The sequence below is a fragment of the Phocoena sinus genome, chromosome 19, assembly GCF_008692025.1.
Source record: "Phocoena sinus isolate mPhoSin1 chromosome 19, mPhoSin1.pri, whole genome shotgun sequence".
Taxonomy (NCBI): domain Eukaryota; kingdom Metazoa; phylum Chordata; class Mammalia; order Artiodactyla; family Phocoenidae; genus Phocoena; species Phocoena sinus.
In genome coordinates, this window is record NC_045781.1 from 24,469,408 (window position 1) to 24,485,476 (window position 16,069).

Consider the following 16,069-nt stretch of genomic DNA (forward strand, 5'->3'; position numbering starts at 1 on the left):
TCGAGAAGCAAGATCCTAGAGCACTTCTCCCATTTGATTCATTTCTCTACCCCACTTTCCACCTGGCGAACTCCTATTCAATCTCAGAAACCTGGTTTTAACGTCCCATCTCCCAGGAGATTTTTCTGACACCTCTACCCCCTCCACTGTGCAGACACCTCACATGGTGATTATTTTCATTATGGTACTTATCCTGCTCTGTGGTTCTTATACTTACTGGTTATACTTTTGTTTCCTTCACTTTACTTGTGTCCCAAAGCCGTTGGCAGTGTTTTATTCATCCCCAGTGCCCAGCACAGGGTCTGGAATGCAATAGGCATCAATACGTGTTTGAAGAATTAGACTGGATACAGTGATTTTAACTTTTCTACACTCTTTCTCCTTTACTCTCTCTGAATTAGTCTTTCATACCATCAAGAATGGGTTGGGACAGGGGTCACTGAGTCCAAACCAGATTCAGAGTTTGACTATTAATGGAATTATATGCAACGGATTTTCCTGACTTGAGTTGAGGTTTCTGTTTTTGGGTGACAGGGGGCTGAAGGAGAAGGAAGTGATTTTAAGTAGAGAAACTGATTCTGGAATATTCAGTGGGATACAGTGAGGACAGTGGGGGCTCTTGTAACCCACTCAACACCTTGGGGTTTCACTGGCAGGTAAAGTCCTAGACTGCAATTTCTACCTTAGGAGAGACTGGAAGAGACACAGTTTGAGCACAGCAGCTCTGGAGGAGGTGTAGGGTCAGGAGAGGGTACTGTCTACATCCAGTGCAGAAGCCAGCCTTGTTCAGGGCCCCAGGGGTGGGTGGCTTTGGAGAGAGAGAGGTATCACCCTCCTTTCCTTGAATGGCTTACAGAGCCCTTTCCAGATGACCAGAGCTGGCTTTATTCCCTCCAAGTGCACAAGACCCAGGATTTTGTTGGGTCACAATGGAACTTGATCAGGAACAAAACTCAACTGTAGGATTTTTGCTGAGCTGGATTTAGGTCAGTCATCTCCAAAATCAGCAATATGCTTAAAGGTTCTCCTTTGGGGAAGACAAACAACTGACCAGATGTAGTCACTTCTTCGGGTTAATGTCCAAACATTTTCAAACGTCTAAAAAGAAATAGAAATGATCCCACAATTTTTTAAAATTGTTTTCAAATATCCAAATATTTGAGCTTGTATTGACTCTTGATTTGGCTACAGAATTTAGTTTTTACTTGTGCTTTATGCCCTCTAATTAATAACAGCAAATAATAAGCAGCAGTTTTTGAACATTTAGTGAAATACAGGTACGAGGCCGAATGTCGTACGCATATTATCTTATTGAATCACCCGTGAGGTATTACCCTCATTTTACACCCATGGAAACTGGGACTTAAGGAGGTTCTAGATAAGCTGTACAAGGTCACACAGCTTATAAATGGCAGAGTTGGAATTCTCTCACAGGCATTCTGAGACCAGCACTCACGCTCTTAACAGCTGTATGGTTTTGCCCAAGGCTCCTTGGACAGTTCCCCATATCCTCTGGAATATGCCTTGATGTTTTCTTTCTCTTAAAGCAAGAGGGTACCTGGAAGGGAATGTGATCTTCCTGAAATATTGGAGTTTCCAGAAACTCATTTCTATCCTCACCATGGATATTTTGGTCCTCTCACCCTGATTGTTAACACATTTGGGCAATCTCTTCAATGGCCTGGTCAAGATTGTCTTTTGAGTTATGAGTGTCTCCCTTAGAGACATTAGTAAAATAAGACTACATATTCCTCAGCTAATATTAATATGAACTGCTTATTTTGTCAAGCACTAGTACATGTATTAGTGTAAATACATAAACATTTCACATGTATTTATTCATCTAACCCTCACAACAACCACAAAAATTAAAGATTAATATCCCTGCTTTACGATAAGGATGTCAAGGCACAAAGTAATTACATACTTTTCCTATTTTCCAGTTAAACTGGTGCTTATTAAATTAGTTCCTTAGCTTAATCTTTCTGTTTCCTTCTCAAAAAAAGTCAATGACTTCTGAAATTCCTTACCTTTTTTCTGATCTGCACCTAACTTAAATTTTCAGACTTATTTCCTGCCACTTGTGCCCCTCACATGTCCTTGCTAAAGTGTTCTCTCACTGTTACCAAGACACACCTCATGCTTTCTGGCCTCCACAACTTTGTCTTGCTGTTCTCTCAACCTATACTGTCATTGAGAAGAATGAGAGATTTGTAGCACCTAATTGATAATTCTCATTATGTACCAATCATATCCTGCCTTATGGCATAATTATGTATCCCTTTTTTTTCTGATTGGATTGTGAAATGATGGGTGGGTCCATGTCTTAGTCCCCTCTGTATCCCTCTCATTATGCACAGGGCTAACATATAAGTTTATGGCAGAGAGTATGAGTGCTCATCTCCATCCATATGCTCTGCTATACTTCCCAGATTCCCTTGCAGCTTGGTAGGGTCATGTGACTGGATTTGGGCCAATAGAATATGGGTAAAAGTGATGCAAGTCACTCTCAAGATGAGCCCTTAAAATTAGTCCATACAATCTTTCAGTCCTTTCTTTCCTTACCGCCAAGGTCTGGGGAGCCCTTGTTCTGATGGTATAACTACAAGATAGGAGTGGCCTGGATCCTGGTGTCACCACTTGGAGTAGAACTGTGTAGGGGAGCCACCCACCCCTCACAGGGCTTTGTCTGAGTGAGAAATAACCCTCTATTGTTTCAGACGACTGAGATGTGAGACGTGTCTGCTGCAGGAGCCAACAGCAACAACTTTACTTATACAGGTGGTGTCTCACACCTGTTGTTGAATGCCCAAGAGACAAACAATAGGCATATTGGACACGTATTTGGCTAAGTGGCATTGCTTTTGATAACATATCTTACTTCCACTCACATAGCTCCAGAAAGAGTAGAAAATGTCATACCAAAGGCAAACCACAGAACAAACATAAGATGATCTGCTTTATGTTACTGTAATCAGTGCTTAAAGTCATTTACAAATACATCTCTCTCCTCCTTTTTAAAAAACACACTTTATTTGTAATCAAGAAAATTAAAAGCAACAGTGAGAAAATATTCAACCATTAAATTGGCAAGATTGCTATTAGATGCCATTTGCCATTAAATTGGCAAAATTACAAAGCCTTAGACCAAGAATAATGAAAACATATTCTACTTTTTAAGTATAGAGGATTCCAGGTTTGGGTCACTGCCCAATAACCCTGTCCTAATTTAGACACTGCTTGGACCCATTAGCTGTGAATTACTTTATGCCTCTGACATGTCTGTATTGCTTTATTCCTTGCATATATTCATAGGGTGATTCCAGATTTGAGCCTTCAAACCAATGTGCAATGTGCAAATCCTCTGTTATAAAATCTGTAAGTTTGTAAATTCTCTGTTCTTCATTATCCCTTTGGTGCTGGGGAAGAGTATTTAATGTCATTTTTTCCCGGGCTACACTAAATCCCAAAAGGAAATATCTGGATGATTAGAAATGAGCCTTTCTCTCTGGAATTGCTCCAAGCCTATCTTCAAAGTAGTCCTGGCTCATCTTGCAATGGCCCTTTACACATTTCCCCATACCCAGGGAGCAGGTCTTCTTTTAATGTCTTGTTAGTTTGCGAAGGATTCAAAAGGAGGGATTCCTGGGAACTGCCTTATTCTGGGCTTCTCCCACCTGATCAATTCCTAGTTCATGAGTCCTCAGAGGACAGAGTTGGTCCATTAACTGTCCATCTGGAATCCAGGAAACAACTAGAAGTGTTTTGAATCTGAGCTCCTTGAATAAAGCACCTTGTACATGGACCAGTACAGTGTTGAATGAATGAATGGCTACAATGGCAATTTAATATTTTGCATCTCATAAACCACTTTGGACCTATCATTTTGTTTAATTCTCATGGTCACCACATTCACAGCTAGACTAAGACTCAGACTTCTTGCCACCATCCTGGAGATCCCCAGTCATCTCACCCTGCCCACCTCTCTGACTTATCTCCTACAACGCTTCTCCCAGCCCACCACTAGTACCCTGAGCAAGTTCCTGATTCAACACCTCTGCCTGGAATATTCTCTCTCAGATTGTGGCAGGGTTCACTTCTTGGCTCAAATATTCTTCAGAGATGCCTTTCTTGTCTATTTTTTCTAACAGAGCACTCTCAACTCTTTCACACAAATCACTCCAGCCTATGTTTACTCATCTGTAAAATAGGGATTATAAGAGTACATAACTGTTGCAAGAATTAAATGAAATAACTGATTTAAAATGTTTAACCCAGGGCCAATCCATAATGGGTATTCAATAAATATTTGATAGGGCTTCCCTGGTGGCGCAGTGGCTGAGAGTCTGCCTGCCGATGCAGGGGACACGGGTTCGTGCCCCGGTCCGGGAAGATCCCACATGCCGAGGAGCGGCTGGGTCCGTAAGCCATGGCCACTGAGCCTGCGCGTCCGGAGCCTGTGCTCCACAACGGGAGAGGCCACAACAGTGAGAGGCCCGCGTACCGCAAAATAAATAAATAAAATAAATAAATAAATAAATATTTGATATTGTGGATGTTGTTATTCTCTTTCCTTCCAACTGCCCTGCTTCTACAGCTTCTACTTTAGCCAAATTAACTCCCCAGGAGCTGATGGCAAGTTTCAGGTGAGGAGAACTTCCACCCCCACTGGTGTTATTAAATGAGAATGAAGGAGGCAAGGAGGCAATCAGGAGGAAAGACCACCTCTCATCCAAAGCTGTTCCAATTTTGTCATCAGATCCTTACAGCATCACTTAGAGGGTATTTCAATGGGCGAAATTATTCTCTCTTGCTAGATGACACAAATGAAACCCAGAGGAGAAAAACAGTTGGCAAAAGACTCCACAGCCCAAGGAAAGAGCAACAGGGGACCCAGACCTCCAAAAGGGATCTGAGTCCCTGAAGAACATTTTTCTAAAAATCTAATTCTCCTTGGCATGATTCACACTCTGCCTTCCCCAGAGCCTACATCTGGGGCAGAGGAGAAGGTGTGTCCTTAGCCATGCTGGGACACTGGGAGATGCACGGCTCTGAGTTTTTTCCCAAGGACCATGCACGCACTCACACACACTCCAGACAAATCTGCCTTTGTGTCAATATAAATGTATTTAATATTGGTATTTTCTTTTCTTCTGAAAATCCTGTTTTTTTACTAACTGTATTGATTGCAGTCATGTTTATATTAGTAGGAAAGTAATTATCTCATTGGAGTTATCCGTGTGGAGGTAGTAAAGGGGCTGAGGGAAGCCAAGCTATTAGCTAGTTCATCCAGCAGACCCACCTTTAGGAGTAACTACGTCTCTCACCAAAACTCCTATTTCTGAGCAATATTAGCTATAAGGCTGATATTGACACCCTGCAGCTTGTTGACCATGCGGAGACCAACCAGAAGGCTCTGAGGCACAGCCCAAACATTCTCAGAAAGGCACTCTGCTCAAGGAGCGTAAAGGAAGTGTGGAGATGGAAGCACACCAGCAGACCATCTTCAGACAAGGGTGTAAGGTGCTGGCTCCTCATGAGGAGGACCTTTCCAGACCAACACCACTGCTTGAGGGTCAAACTATAGGGGGCAGAAGGGTAGAAAGTTAGATCTCTATGATGCTCCTTAGTTCTGCAGTTCTTTGAAATGAAGATCTGTGATTGTGATTCAGGATTTACACATACAGCCACAGGCTCATAGGACCCACTCAAATTGTCCTTATGGAAACTTTCATAAATATAGAACATGGGCTTCCCTGGTGGCGCAGTGGTTGAGAGTCCGCCTGCCGATGCAGGGGACACGGGTTCGTGCCCCGGTCCGGGAAGATCCCATATGCCGCGGAGCAGCTGGGCCCGTGAGCCATGGCCGCTGAGCCTGCGTGTCGAGAGCCTGTGCTCCACAGCGGGAGAGGCCACAACAGTGAGAGGCCCGTGTACCGCAAAAAAAAAAAAAAAAAAAAAATAGAACATTCTGTAGAATCTGTCTTCAGAATTCCCAGTGCAGCTCTTAGCTAGTCCTTTCTCATATAGAGTCAGCACCTGTCTCCTAATACTATCCCCCATTGTCTGCAGACCCATTCTGTAGAGAAGTAGAAGCAAGACTCCTCCTTCCATCTGAATACCCTCCTCTGGATATTTGATGAGAGAGATCCCACTCTCCCAAGTCCCACTTCTTTCTATTGAGACTTAAAGGGTGGAATAGCCACTGGTTTGTCTTCCCAGGCCTCAATCCAATGCATCAGTGTCTTTCTTACTGTGTGGTGTCCACAGTTATTCAGCAAAGATTTATTGAGCGCACACTGTGTGTCAGGCACTACACGTGGATCTACTGCAAAGGAAAGCGGACAGAATCTCTGCTCTTGTGGGGTTGCCAATAGGGAAGTGGACCCCAGAGAATTACCAAAACGAATGCATTATTACAACCGCACTAAGTGCTCTGAAGGAAAGCTTAATGGTGTGTGCAGTGTGTAACAGAGGGCCTGCCTTTGTCTGGTGGGCATGATGTCTGAGCTGAGGTTTAGAGATTAAAGAGAAATTATCCAGGCGAGACGGGAGTGAAAGAGGACAATCCCAGGAGCCATAACTTCAAGAGACAAGACTGGAACCATCAAGGAAGGGGAAATAAGGCCTCTGTGGCTGGAGCAGATATAGGGTTCTCCTTGTGCAGCTCAGAGGGGTACTAGGTGTGGAAGCAAGAGATGGAACCCAATTCAATCTGGCTTAAGAATAAAAGAGACAGTAGCGGTTCACGAAACTGAGAGTCAGGGGATCTAATTTGAGGCTGAACTTGACCTGGGTGTACAGACCAAGTCAACTGTCTTCCTACCCCATCTCTGCTTTCCTTGTCATTGGCTTCATTCTCAGGAAGACTATCCCCACATGTTACCAATATGGCTACAAGCACCTCCATGCCCACTTCCCACCAGCTGACCCACACACAAGGAAAGGGCATCTTTTCGTTTTAAATTCCAAGGTGATTGTCATTTACTTGAATTGGACGCAGTTGCAACAATCTAATTGGTCAGTTCTGGCACTGTGGCGATGGTGTTGACCCCGCTGAGGTCACAGGCATTGAGATTGGAGGGAGTGGTTCCCCAGGAAGAAGAGATGGTTGCTGAGCCCACAGAGGGGGGAAGAGCAGGAAAGAACACCGACGTCCACTATCATCTGCTTCTGTGTGCTAAGTACGATGCTTCTGTGGTAGGAATGGAGATCGGGCAAATCCACATGGCAGCCGTCTCTCCTTTTCTGGAGATCGGAGCCCTCGTTGTCCCTGTCCTAACACAGTCCTTCATCCCATTTCTTCTGGATGGCAGCACATGCCTTCTCCCTGCCAAAAGGGTTCATTCTTTTTATTTACTTATTTATTTATATTTTAAAAATTTGTACTGGAGTATAGTTGATTTACAATGTTGTGTTAGTTTCAGGTGTACAGCAAAGTGAATCAGTTATACATACACATATATCCACTCTTTTTTAGATTCTTTTCCCATATAGGCCATTACAGAGTATTAAGTAGAGTTTCCTGTGGTATACAGTAGGTCTTTGTTAGTTATCTATTTTATTTATAATACTGTGTATATGTCAATCCCAATCTCCATGTTTAAAAAAGGGTTCATTCTTAAGAGTTCTCATCAGAATATCTTATCGCACCAAAAGAATTGTCCATCATGATGGAGTTCCATATCATGGGGAGATGGAATGTGCGAGTGCCTTCTCTAATAGCCAGTCCCTGGCTCAGGGATATGAGTGGAGTCTAATGAGCTATCTTTGCCAAGGGAATTGCTGTGAGAAGGTGGATAGCAGGCTATAGCGGTGGTGATGGAGTGTGAGTTGCTGGTTTGGAACAAGTGGAAATATTGATCCAGACCAAGATGAAATAAAAATGTGTGTTATTTAAAAGTCAGGCTTTCACCCCCTGTCTTGCAAATGAGCCAGAGAATGAATTAATACATAAAGAAGCAAAGGCTGGTAGGAGGTGAAATTTCTTTATGGAGAAAATCTCCTTAAGATACAACAGAAAGGGAAGGTAATTTGGTAGGAAAAGGAGAAGACTTCTCTTTTGGAGTCTGTTTTCATATTCCCTCTGACATGAGGTTCACAGGGTCCTCTTCCGGCCCCCTCATGGATGGAACAGGGGATAGAAGTTTTAAGATCAGACAAATCGAGAGTCAAGCCCGGAAGTTGCCATCTGCTAGCCGGGTAACCCAACACAACTGCTCAAATCTGTTGAGTCTCAGTTTTCTTATCTGTAAAGTGGGGATAGTAACTTCCTGGTTTTTGCCGTAACAATACTGATGATTAAATGAAATTATCTACATAAAACACAAGGCACAAACTTGGTAAGTGTTCAGTATATACTACTTCTCTCCACAGGGATGGGGGATAATAACTTATATTTGTTCAGCATTATATTGTGCAAAAAGCTTTCACTTGTTGTTTTAAAATATAGTGTATTGATAGCAAACTCGAGGTCTGATAAGGCCAACAGATCAGGAGATGATTGCCATTGAAAAGATAGTTTGTTACTCACAGTTCACAAGAGATGGGGGCATGCTGCACCACAGGGGGCCACACAAGGAAGCACTGGGGTCGGTCAGGAGGCAGAGGGAGAGGGGGACCCTGTCACCAGAGCCTTTATTATAGTTTTTGCAAGAAGGAAAGAGCGAGGCAGGATAAGCAGGTTTAGGTTTTGTTAGTTTGAGTGATTTCAGCGGACCCTGGGATTTAAGGGGTGTCCTAATTGTCTGTCACCTGGCCCTCGGTGATTAGGGCAGGAGGTTGATGGCCTGGAGTGTGAGAACCTGATGAAGGAGGGGGTTGAGGGTGTGAGCTCTGGGTAGGTTGGTTTATATCTGAACAGCACACCCCCAAGAGAGCTCTTTACTACCTCTAGGAATTGGCTGACCCTGGGTAGGGTAGTTTCACCAGGGTTAGCAAGGCTCCAGATGTCAAAGCCTCAGAATACAGAAAAGAAAAGACAAGGTCTATGAGGGATACATTGTTTTATTTAGATTATTCTTATTATTTATATTTTATTGTTTAGCAATATTATTTTACTATTAATTATTATTATCATTTGGCAACTTTACCATAGAAATTAAGAGTGGGTTCTGGAGCCAGGCTGCTTCAGTTTGAATTGGGACATCTGGGCCCAATTAATTTGCCTGTACTGTACTCCATTTTCTCATCTTTGGATTGGAGATCAAGGCAAATACTTCGTGGAATTGTTATAAGGCTTAAAAGTGTTCATAACATAAAATGTGGAGCAGTGCCTGACACATAAGAGTTAGCAATTATTTATACACACTTTGCAGATGGTTAAACTGAGGTTTGGAGGTGATGTGATTTGCTCTGATGGCATCAGGATTAGAAGGCTGATCTCCTGCCTTCTAAGCCAGAAGCCACACGCCCCCCACATCTCATCTCTAGCAATGTTGTCTCCAGGGTCCCTTGTGTGAATGTGGGAGCCTTCTCATCTGCAGGGTGGCCCAGCTCACCTGCCGTAGGAAAGCAGAGTGGATCAGATGTCCTGTTTGTTGAGTAGCTGTGTCTGCAGCTATTTTTAACCACTCTGCTACTCTGGTGGCTTAAGTAACACAAGACCTTGGCTCTAATCCAGGACCTTTCAGCTACTAACTCACTGGATTCCCTTGGGGGAAGTTTCTACCCCTCTCTAGGTCTCAGTTTCCCCAACAGGACTAACAGTCCCCAAATGGTCCTGGCTCTCAGTCTGGGATACTGTAAGCCAGTTATTGGCACCATCCCTGTCTGTCTAAGGTCAAAGAGCTGGATATTTTCCTTTTCTCATAATGATACCTCACTTTACCAGGAGGGTTGAGGGCTGGGCTTGCAGGCTTCCACTTTCCTCAAGGCAGTTGGTCCATTCCTGAGCCGCCAAGTGCTCTGACTTCAGCCAGTTATGCTGCAAAAGCCACAACACAGATATGGCTCTCAGGGGCCCCTTACAAATGGCTGTGCTGTGTAGCTTAATGGAAGGCTTCCCAGGCATCACAGGAATGACTGTGAAAGGCAAAAGCACTGAGATATCACAGCCCCCTCCGCCTTGACCCATTAGTGGAGCCAGATGGGTGTTTTTGGCAATGATTAGACTTAGCTTCGTTAGGTTTTATTGGTTCTTTTTGCTGTTTCCCCCCAAATGTGTCATAATATTGGGTTCTCAGGAGTTTGCATCTCAGGCAAAAATGGATACATGTCAAGTGCAAGAGGGAGCCCTAATAAATACTAAATTCATAAAAGGGCTTTACATAAACCCTCAGAGGATGTCTCAGAGAGAAACTGAGAAGGAAATTGCTGAACAGAAAGGCATGAGCTCTCATTGGCTATAAGCTCAAACAATAGACTTTGACAGGACAATACAGCTAGAGGTGACAATTTTAGGCTGCACTGAATGAGGTATAGCGACATGTTCACGGGAGACCATGGCCCCACTGTTCTCTATTGTCTGTCAGTTAGGATTCCTCTGATAGCAAGTGTAAGAAAACCTGACCCAGCTGGCTTAAGAAAAGAGAAAATGTGTTGATCCACTTAACTATCCAGAATTAGACTAGACATTGCTTGATCCAGGATGCAAATGCCAGTTCTGACTCTCCTAATTCTTCACCGCCCCTCATTTCTCAGCTCTGCTTACTGGAAAGGATGTCTATTCTCAGGCAAACTCTCCCTCCATGGTCTTTAGTTGACTGCTGGAAACTCTCAAGACTCCATATTTCCAGTTGAATTCAGTGGTGAAAAATGAGAATCTTAGTCCAGAATCCCCAGCCAGAGTCCCTTTGCACCTCATTCAGACTGGATCATGTGACCATGTCTGGACCTATCACCGTGGGGGAATGGGACACACTCACTGGCTTAACCGCCAGTTGTGCAGTGTTCTGCCTCTCAGCCAGGGGTGGAGTCCAGATACTGAAGCACATGGTCTTATGTGGGGGGAAGGGAGCTTTCCCTAGGGCAGAGGTTGTATGCAAAATGGTAATCCATGAATGAGGTATTTTGCTCCATGTTGGGCTCTATGTTTAATGAGAGACATGGAGAAAATGGAGCAGTTCCAGAAAAAAGTGGTAAGGGTGATGAGGGAGATTTAAAATCTTGTCACGCGGAGGAGAATTGGAAGAAATGGGATTTCTTTACCCAGAGAAGAGACGGTAATGGAGAATCATAAACACTGTCACCAAGTACCTGAAGTGGTGGGAAAGAGCTGGATGCACTCTGTCTCCGTGGCTGGGGGTGGGGTTGGGGGTCGGGGGAGGGAAGACCTTATTTACACACAGATTTTGGCTCAGTTGATCATAGGGTTCAGGTCACCATCACCTCTTGCTAGAACTGGTTCAACAGCCACACAACTTTTTCTGTTATTTCCCACCTGTTCTCCTCCAATTCAGTGCCCACCGTACAATCAGAGTAACCCTTGAAAGTCTAAATCAACGGTCAATTAAGTCTGATGTGGTATATTTATACAATGGAATATTACTCAGCCGTAAAAAGTGAAATAATGCCATTTGCAGCAACATGGATGGAGCTAGAGATTATCATACTAAGTGAAGTAAGTCAGACAAAGACAAATATTGTATGATATCACTTATATGTGGAATCTGAAAGAAAAGGTACAAATGAACTTATATATGAAACAGAGATAGCCCAAAGATATAGAAAACAAACTTACGGTTTCCAAAGGGGAAAGGGGGGAGGGGTAAATTAGGAGAGATTAACATATACACACTACTACATATAAAATAGACAACCAACAAGGACCTACTGTATAGCACAATATTTTGTAATCACCTATAAAGGAAAAGAAACTGAAAAAAATAGATATGTATGTATGTATGTATAACTGAATCACTCTGCTGTACACCTGAAACTAACACAACATTGTAAATCAACTATACTTCAATTTTAAAAAAGTCTAAACCAACTGCTGTCACTTCCTTGCTTAACAACCTCCAATAGCTCAATATCGCAGTCAATTAGATCTCCTAAGGTGAGCTTACCTGATCACCCTCTGCTCACCTCTTGTGCTCATCTCAGAGCCTGCCCTTCCTCAATCCTGAAGGTCCAAGCTCACTCCATACTAGATATTTCTGTTTCTGCCAGACCATTTCCACGTCAGGGCCTTTGTACTTGTGACATGCTCTCCCTGCAACAGTCTCTGGTCCAGCTCCCACATCAGTAGCTCTGTCTCAATCATATCTCAACTCAAATATCCACTCTCTACCTTAAGAATGTTTCCCTGAACAATCTGTGCTAACCCATCACCCCTCATGCCCTCAGGCATTCTCTGTTGCCTTTCCCTATTGTACACAATAATGGACACTCCTCACTTTCTACAGTTATCCTATTTATATTGCTTTTTAAAATTTAACTTATCAACTTTCTTCCTCTGTAAGATTGAAGCACCCCAAAAACAGAGATCTCATGTTCACTGCTATATCCCAGATACCTAGAAGAGTATCTAGACTCAGAGGCTTTGTCACACGAATGCACAAATTGTTTGTTCCTACAGCTGTTTGGACTGATGAAACGGTAGGCTTCTAACACTGGAGTGTATCAGAGCAGACTGAGCGAACGTGCATCAGAGATGGATTTCTGCATCGAGCTGGGGGAGGGGGAAGGGAACACTTCCCAGGGCTCTTGGATGCAAGGAACCTGTGATGTGCCCCACAACAAGTAAATAACAGCAAATTTGGATGTAATTCCTCTGCTTTAACCACTTGCCAAAAGGAAATTTCTTCCAATTCCATACCCCTGGTACCGGGTGCTTTTTAATTAAAGACACTCTTTGAGGAATTGTGCCAATCCTGCCGGTACCTGACTTTCTAATTCCCTCTTTCTCACCGTGAAGGGAAGGCATATTGGCCACTCTGGCCCCAACTGAGTTGTTTTCCAAGAGAAGAACTTTCAATCCACACACAATAATGAAATATGATACCAAACAGGCCCATGTCAATAAATCTACAGGAGAAAGGTCAGGTTTATATCGCTGGACGGGATTGGCAAATACATTTGTTCCTGCAATGTCTGTGTTTTAAATGCCACCCTCCAATGAACCTGGTGCTGAAACACACTCTGGAGTTTGATGAGATGTCAGTGTTGCTCAGCCCTGATCAAATAAGATGAATGAAAGTGAAACAAGAGCAAAAATATTACTTCTGTCGTTTTTTTAATGCATTACAGGAATTGGGTCAGTCGGAGAGATTTCTCTTAAACAAATACCAATCCCTGCACAATGTCACCCATTGATCTGGCAGCCAGTGGACAATGGTCGCTTTTGAGTAGGAAAGGGCACACGACTGGAAGTGCAAAGACCAGGGCAGCACCTGTACAGTACCGTCTCCTGCTTCAAATCTTCAAATCCACCCATCCGCCTTCCATTCCTACTTCAGATAATGCTGTATGAGAATATGGATTACTCCCTGCATTGAGCAAACACGGTTAAAGAATGAGATGGAATTTTTCCTGCAAGGAAGAATTAAAACCATTAATTGTTCATTTATTCAACTTAAAACATGTGAACCAAATTAAACAGAGACTCAGAGACCTGTCTGACCCAGTCTGAGAGCCATGAAGTTATGACAGGAGATCAAGATAAATTATGAGATCAGCAATGGGAAATCACAAAATTGTAGTTATTCAAAAAGAGGCAAAGGCCAGGAACCAGGAAAGTGGATGAAGTAACAGGAGACAATGGACAGTTGTAGGCACCGTGGACCATATAAACTAGGGGTTGCTGGGGGCCATCTGCCTCCATGTGGGGAAAGCCTGCATGGGAACGAGGCCAGCACAGAACAAAGCAAAGCCCCCAAAGAGGGATGAAGGTGAACTCTTATGACTTCAGCACCTGGATCCACCCTTGGCCACAGCCCAGTGTTCCAGACTTTTAATTTACATGAGACAATACTTTTCCCTTCATGTTAAAAAAAAAATTTTTAAACAAAAAAAAATAAAATAAAATGTAGGCATGGCTACTTGTCTGTCTGATTACACTGCAAGGGATCGTAGAGCACCACATGGGACCTAACATCATTTGTGCTGGAAAGGAAAGCTGACTCTCCCTAACCGACATCCCTGGGTTGTGCAGGGAGAAGTACACAGGAGAGCCCTGCACCTCTGCTACTGTAGGTCCTCTGCTCTCTCGGGCTAGACCAACATAGACCCTGGGGGGTGATTGCTAACAGCTGGGGTCCTAAAGGGACTATTGTGCTGGGCTTTTCATCTTTACTCAGGCCTTTCCAACTTTTGAAATTCACCAGGAATCACTGTGGATAGAAAATAGTTTCCATGTCTCATGAACAGAAAGATCCCCAAACTTTCCCAGGATAATATCTCTCTGAAGGATAATACCCAATTCATTGTTTTTTCTTAGCTATTTGCCTTTCACCTTCCCCCAGTTGACATGTTACATTTATGGAATTTTCTACTATTTCGTTCGACTGATATTGGTCCCGAGGGGAAGAAGCCAAGAGATACACTTGATGCTAAGATGTTCAGGAATGCCTGCATCTTCTGGGCTAGTGGGTGGAGTACCATGAGATGTTCTGAGATCAAAGAGAGAACAGAAGGGGCCATGCACAAAGGTGAAGGGAAAATGTCATCAGTTTCCCCTGATAATGTTACTCCCACTGTCCAACTTACACAGTGGGTTTCACAGAACTGGCTGAGACTGGGAGGGTATCTTATATCTGGTTCCCTGGCAAATAGACTATGAGACAGAGATGTGCATGCAGGAAGTTGACTGGGGAGTGCCCTCGAAGATCAACACGTATGGAGGAGTGAAGACAGCAGGAACAGGCAGAGGATGGAGCTGAATTTCTATGCAGAGATTTGGAGCTGAGTTGGCTTTCCAGAGTTGTCTTGTCTCAAGGTAAGGGGACTAGGCTCTTATAGCCCTAGCAGGAAGTCATTGGATATAGGCTGCACATCCCTTCTCCAGATGGTGTGTGATTTGGGGTGAGGGCAATTCCTGGAGAGGGACTCAGCTGATACCATCATTCTCCAAAAACTCCCAGCAGCTGGAGAATAAGTGTCCCAGTCCTGAAGGGGAAATCTGGGCAGTGTACCACAAAACCCACTAAAGACCATTATCCAGAGACCACTGCATCATTTAGATATACTTTCTTTATATAACAAGTTCTTGGGACAGTTTCTCTGAGATTTTGACTGGTCTGTTTTTCTGGGAAAATTCACAAGAGGAAGGTTAGTGGGAAGAACTGAAATCCTGCTACTAGAGTTCATCTCAAGGCACAACTGGTACTCATTCTCTCCCTTTGCTGCCCATTCCAGATTCCCGTCATCCTTGGATTAGCATACCTGTTGCTCTGGTGGCTTACCTGGCATGTGACCCAAGCCCTCATTCCTGAGGGGTCCCATATCTTAACCCACTTGAGGATGCTTTAGTTCTTCATTTACTATCAAAACTGAGAAACCAAGTACCAAGAGACACGCTAGTAGATCACCCGGGTGCCATACAAATTCTTTTCTGTCACCATTTGTAATATCAGCGTGACCTCCACCAGGTGGTCAGGGCCAATATCCCTGCTAGAATGGCCTCCTTTATGTGACTGCTTGTCTCTTGGCTTGAGGAGTCCAAAGAGACTAAGCAGCAGTCATACCTTAAAGTTGAATGAACCTCATGCTGTGTCATTTAGTGGGAGCATTCATTCCCCTTCTCAGAACTAGGACTTCTAACCTCACAGAGTACAGAGTCACGGGGACAGGAATACAAATTCTCCCAAGGGGGTCAGTGGGGGACCATGACAAGTAGGACCATTCCTGCTTCCACCCCTTAGTTTCCAGACCCGTTGGGAACATAACATCATGGAAAAATGGCCATTAATTCAGGGTATCTACTGTGACCTAGAGGATGATGCCTCCATCCTCCTAGGGTAACATCATCAAACTGGTGTCTCAGCTGTACTTTCAAAAGGCCTTCCCAAATCTTCCAGATGGATGTAGTTTTGATAAGACCAGAAGATCTCATGGTCATGCACTCATTTCCATACCTCTTCTGCTGTAAAGTGAGTGGGCTCTTGTTCTAGGGACAGTATTACGTGGG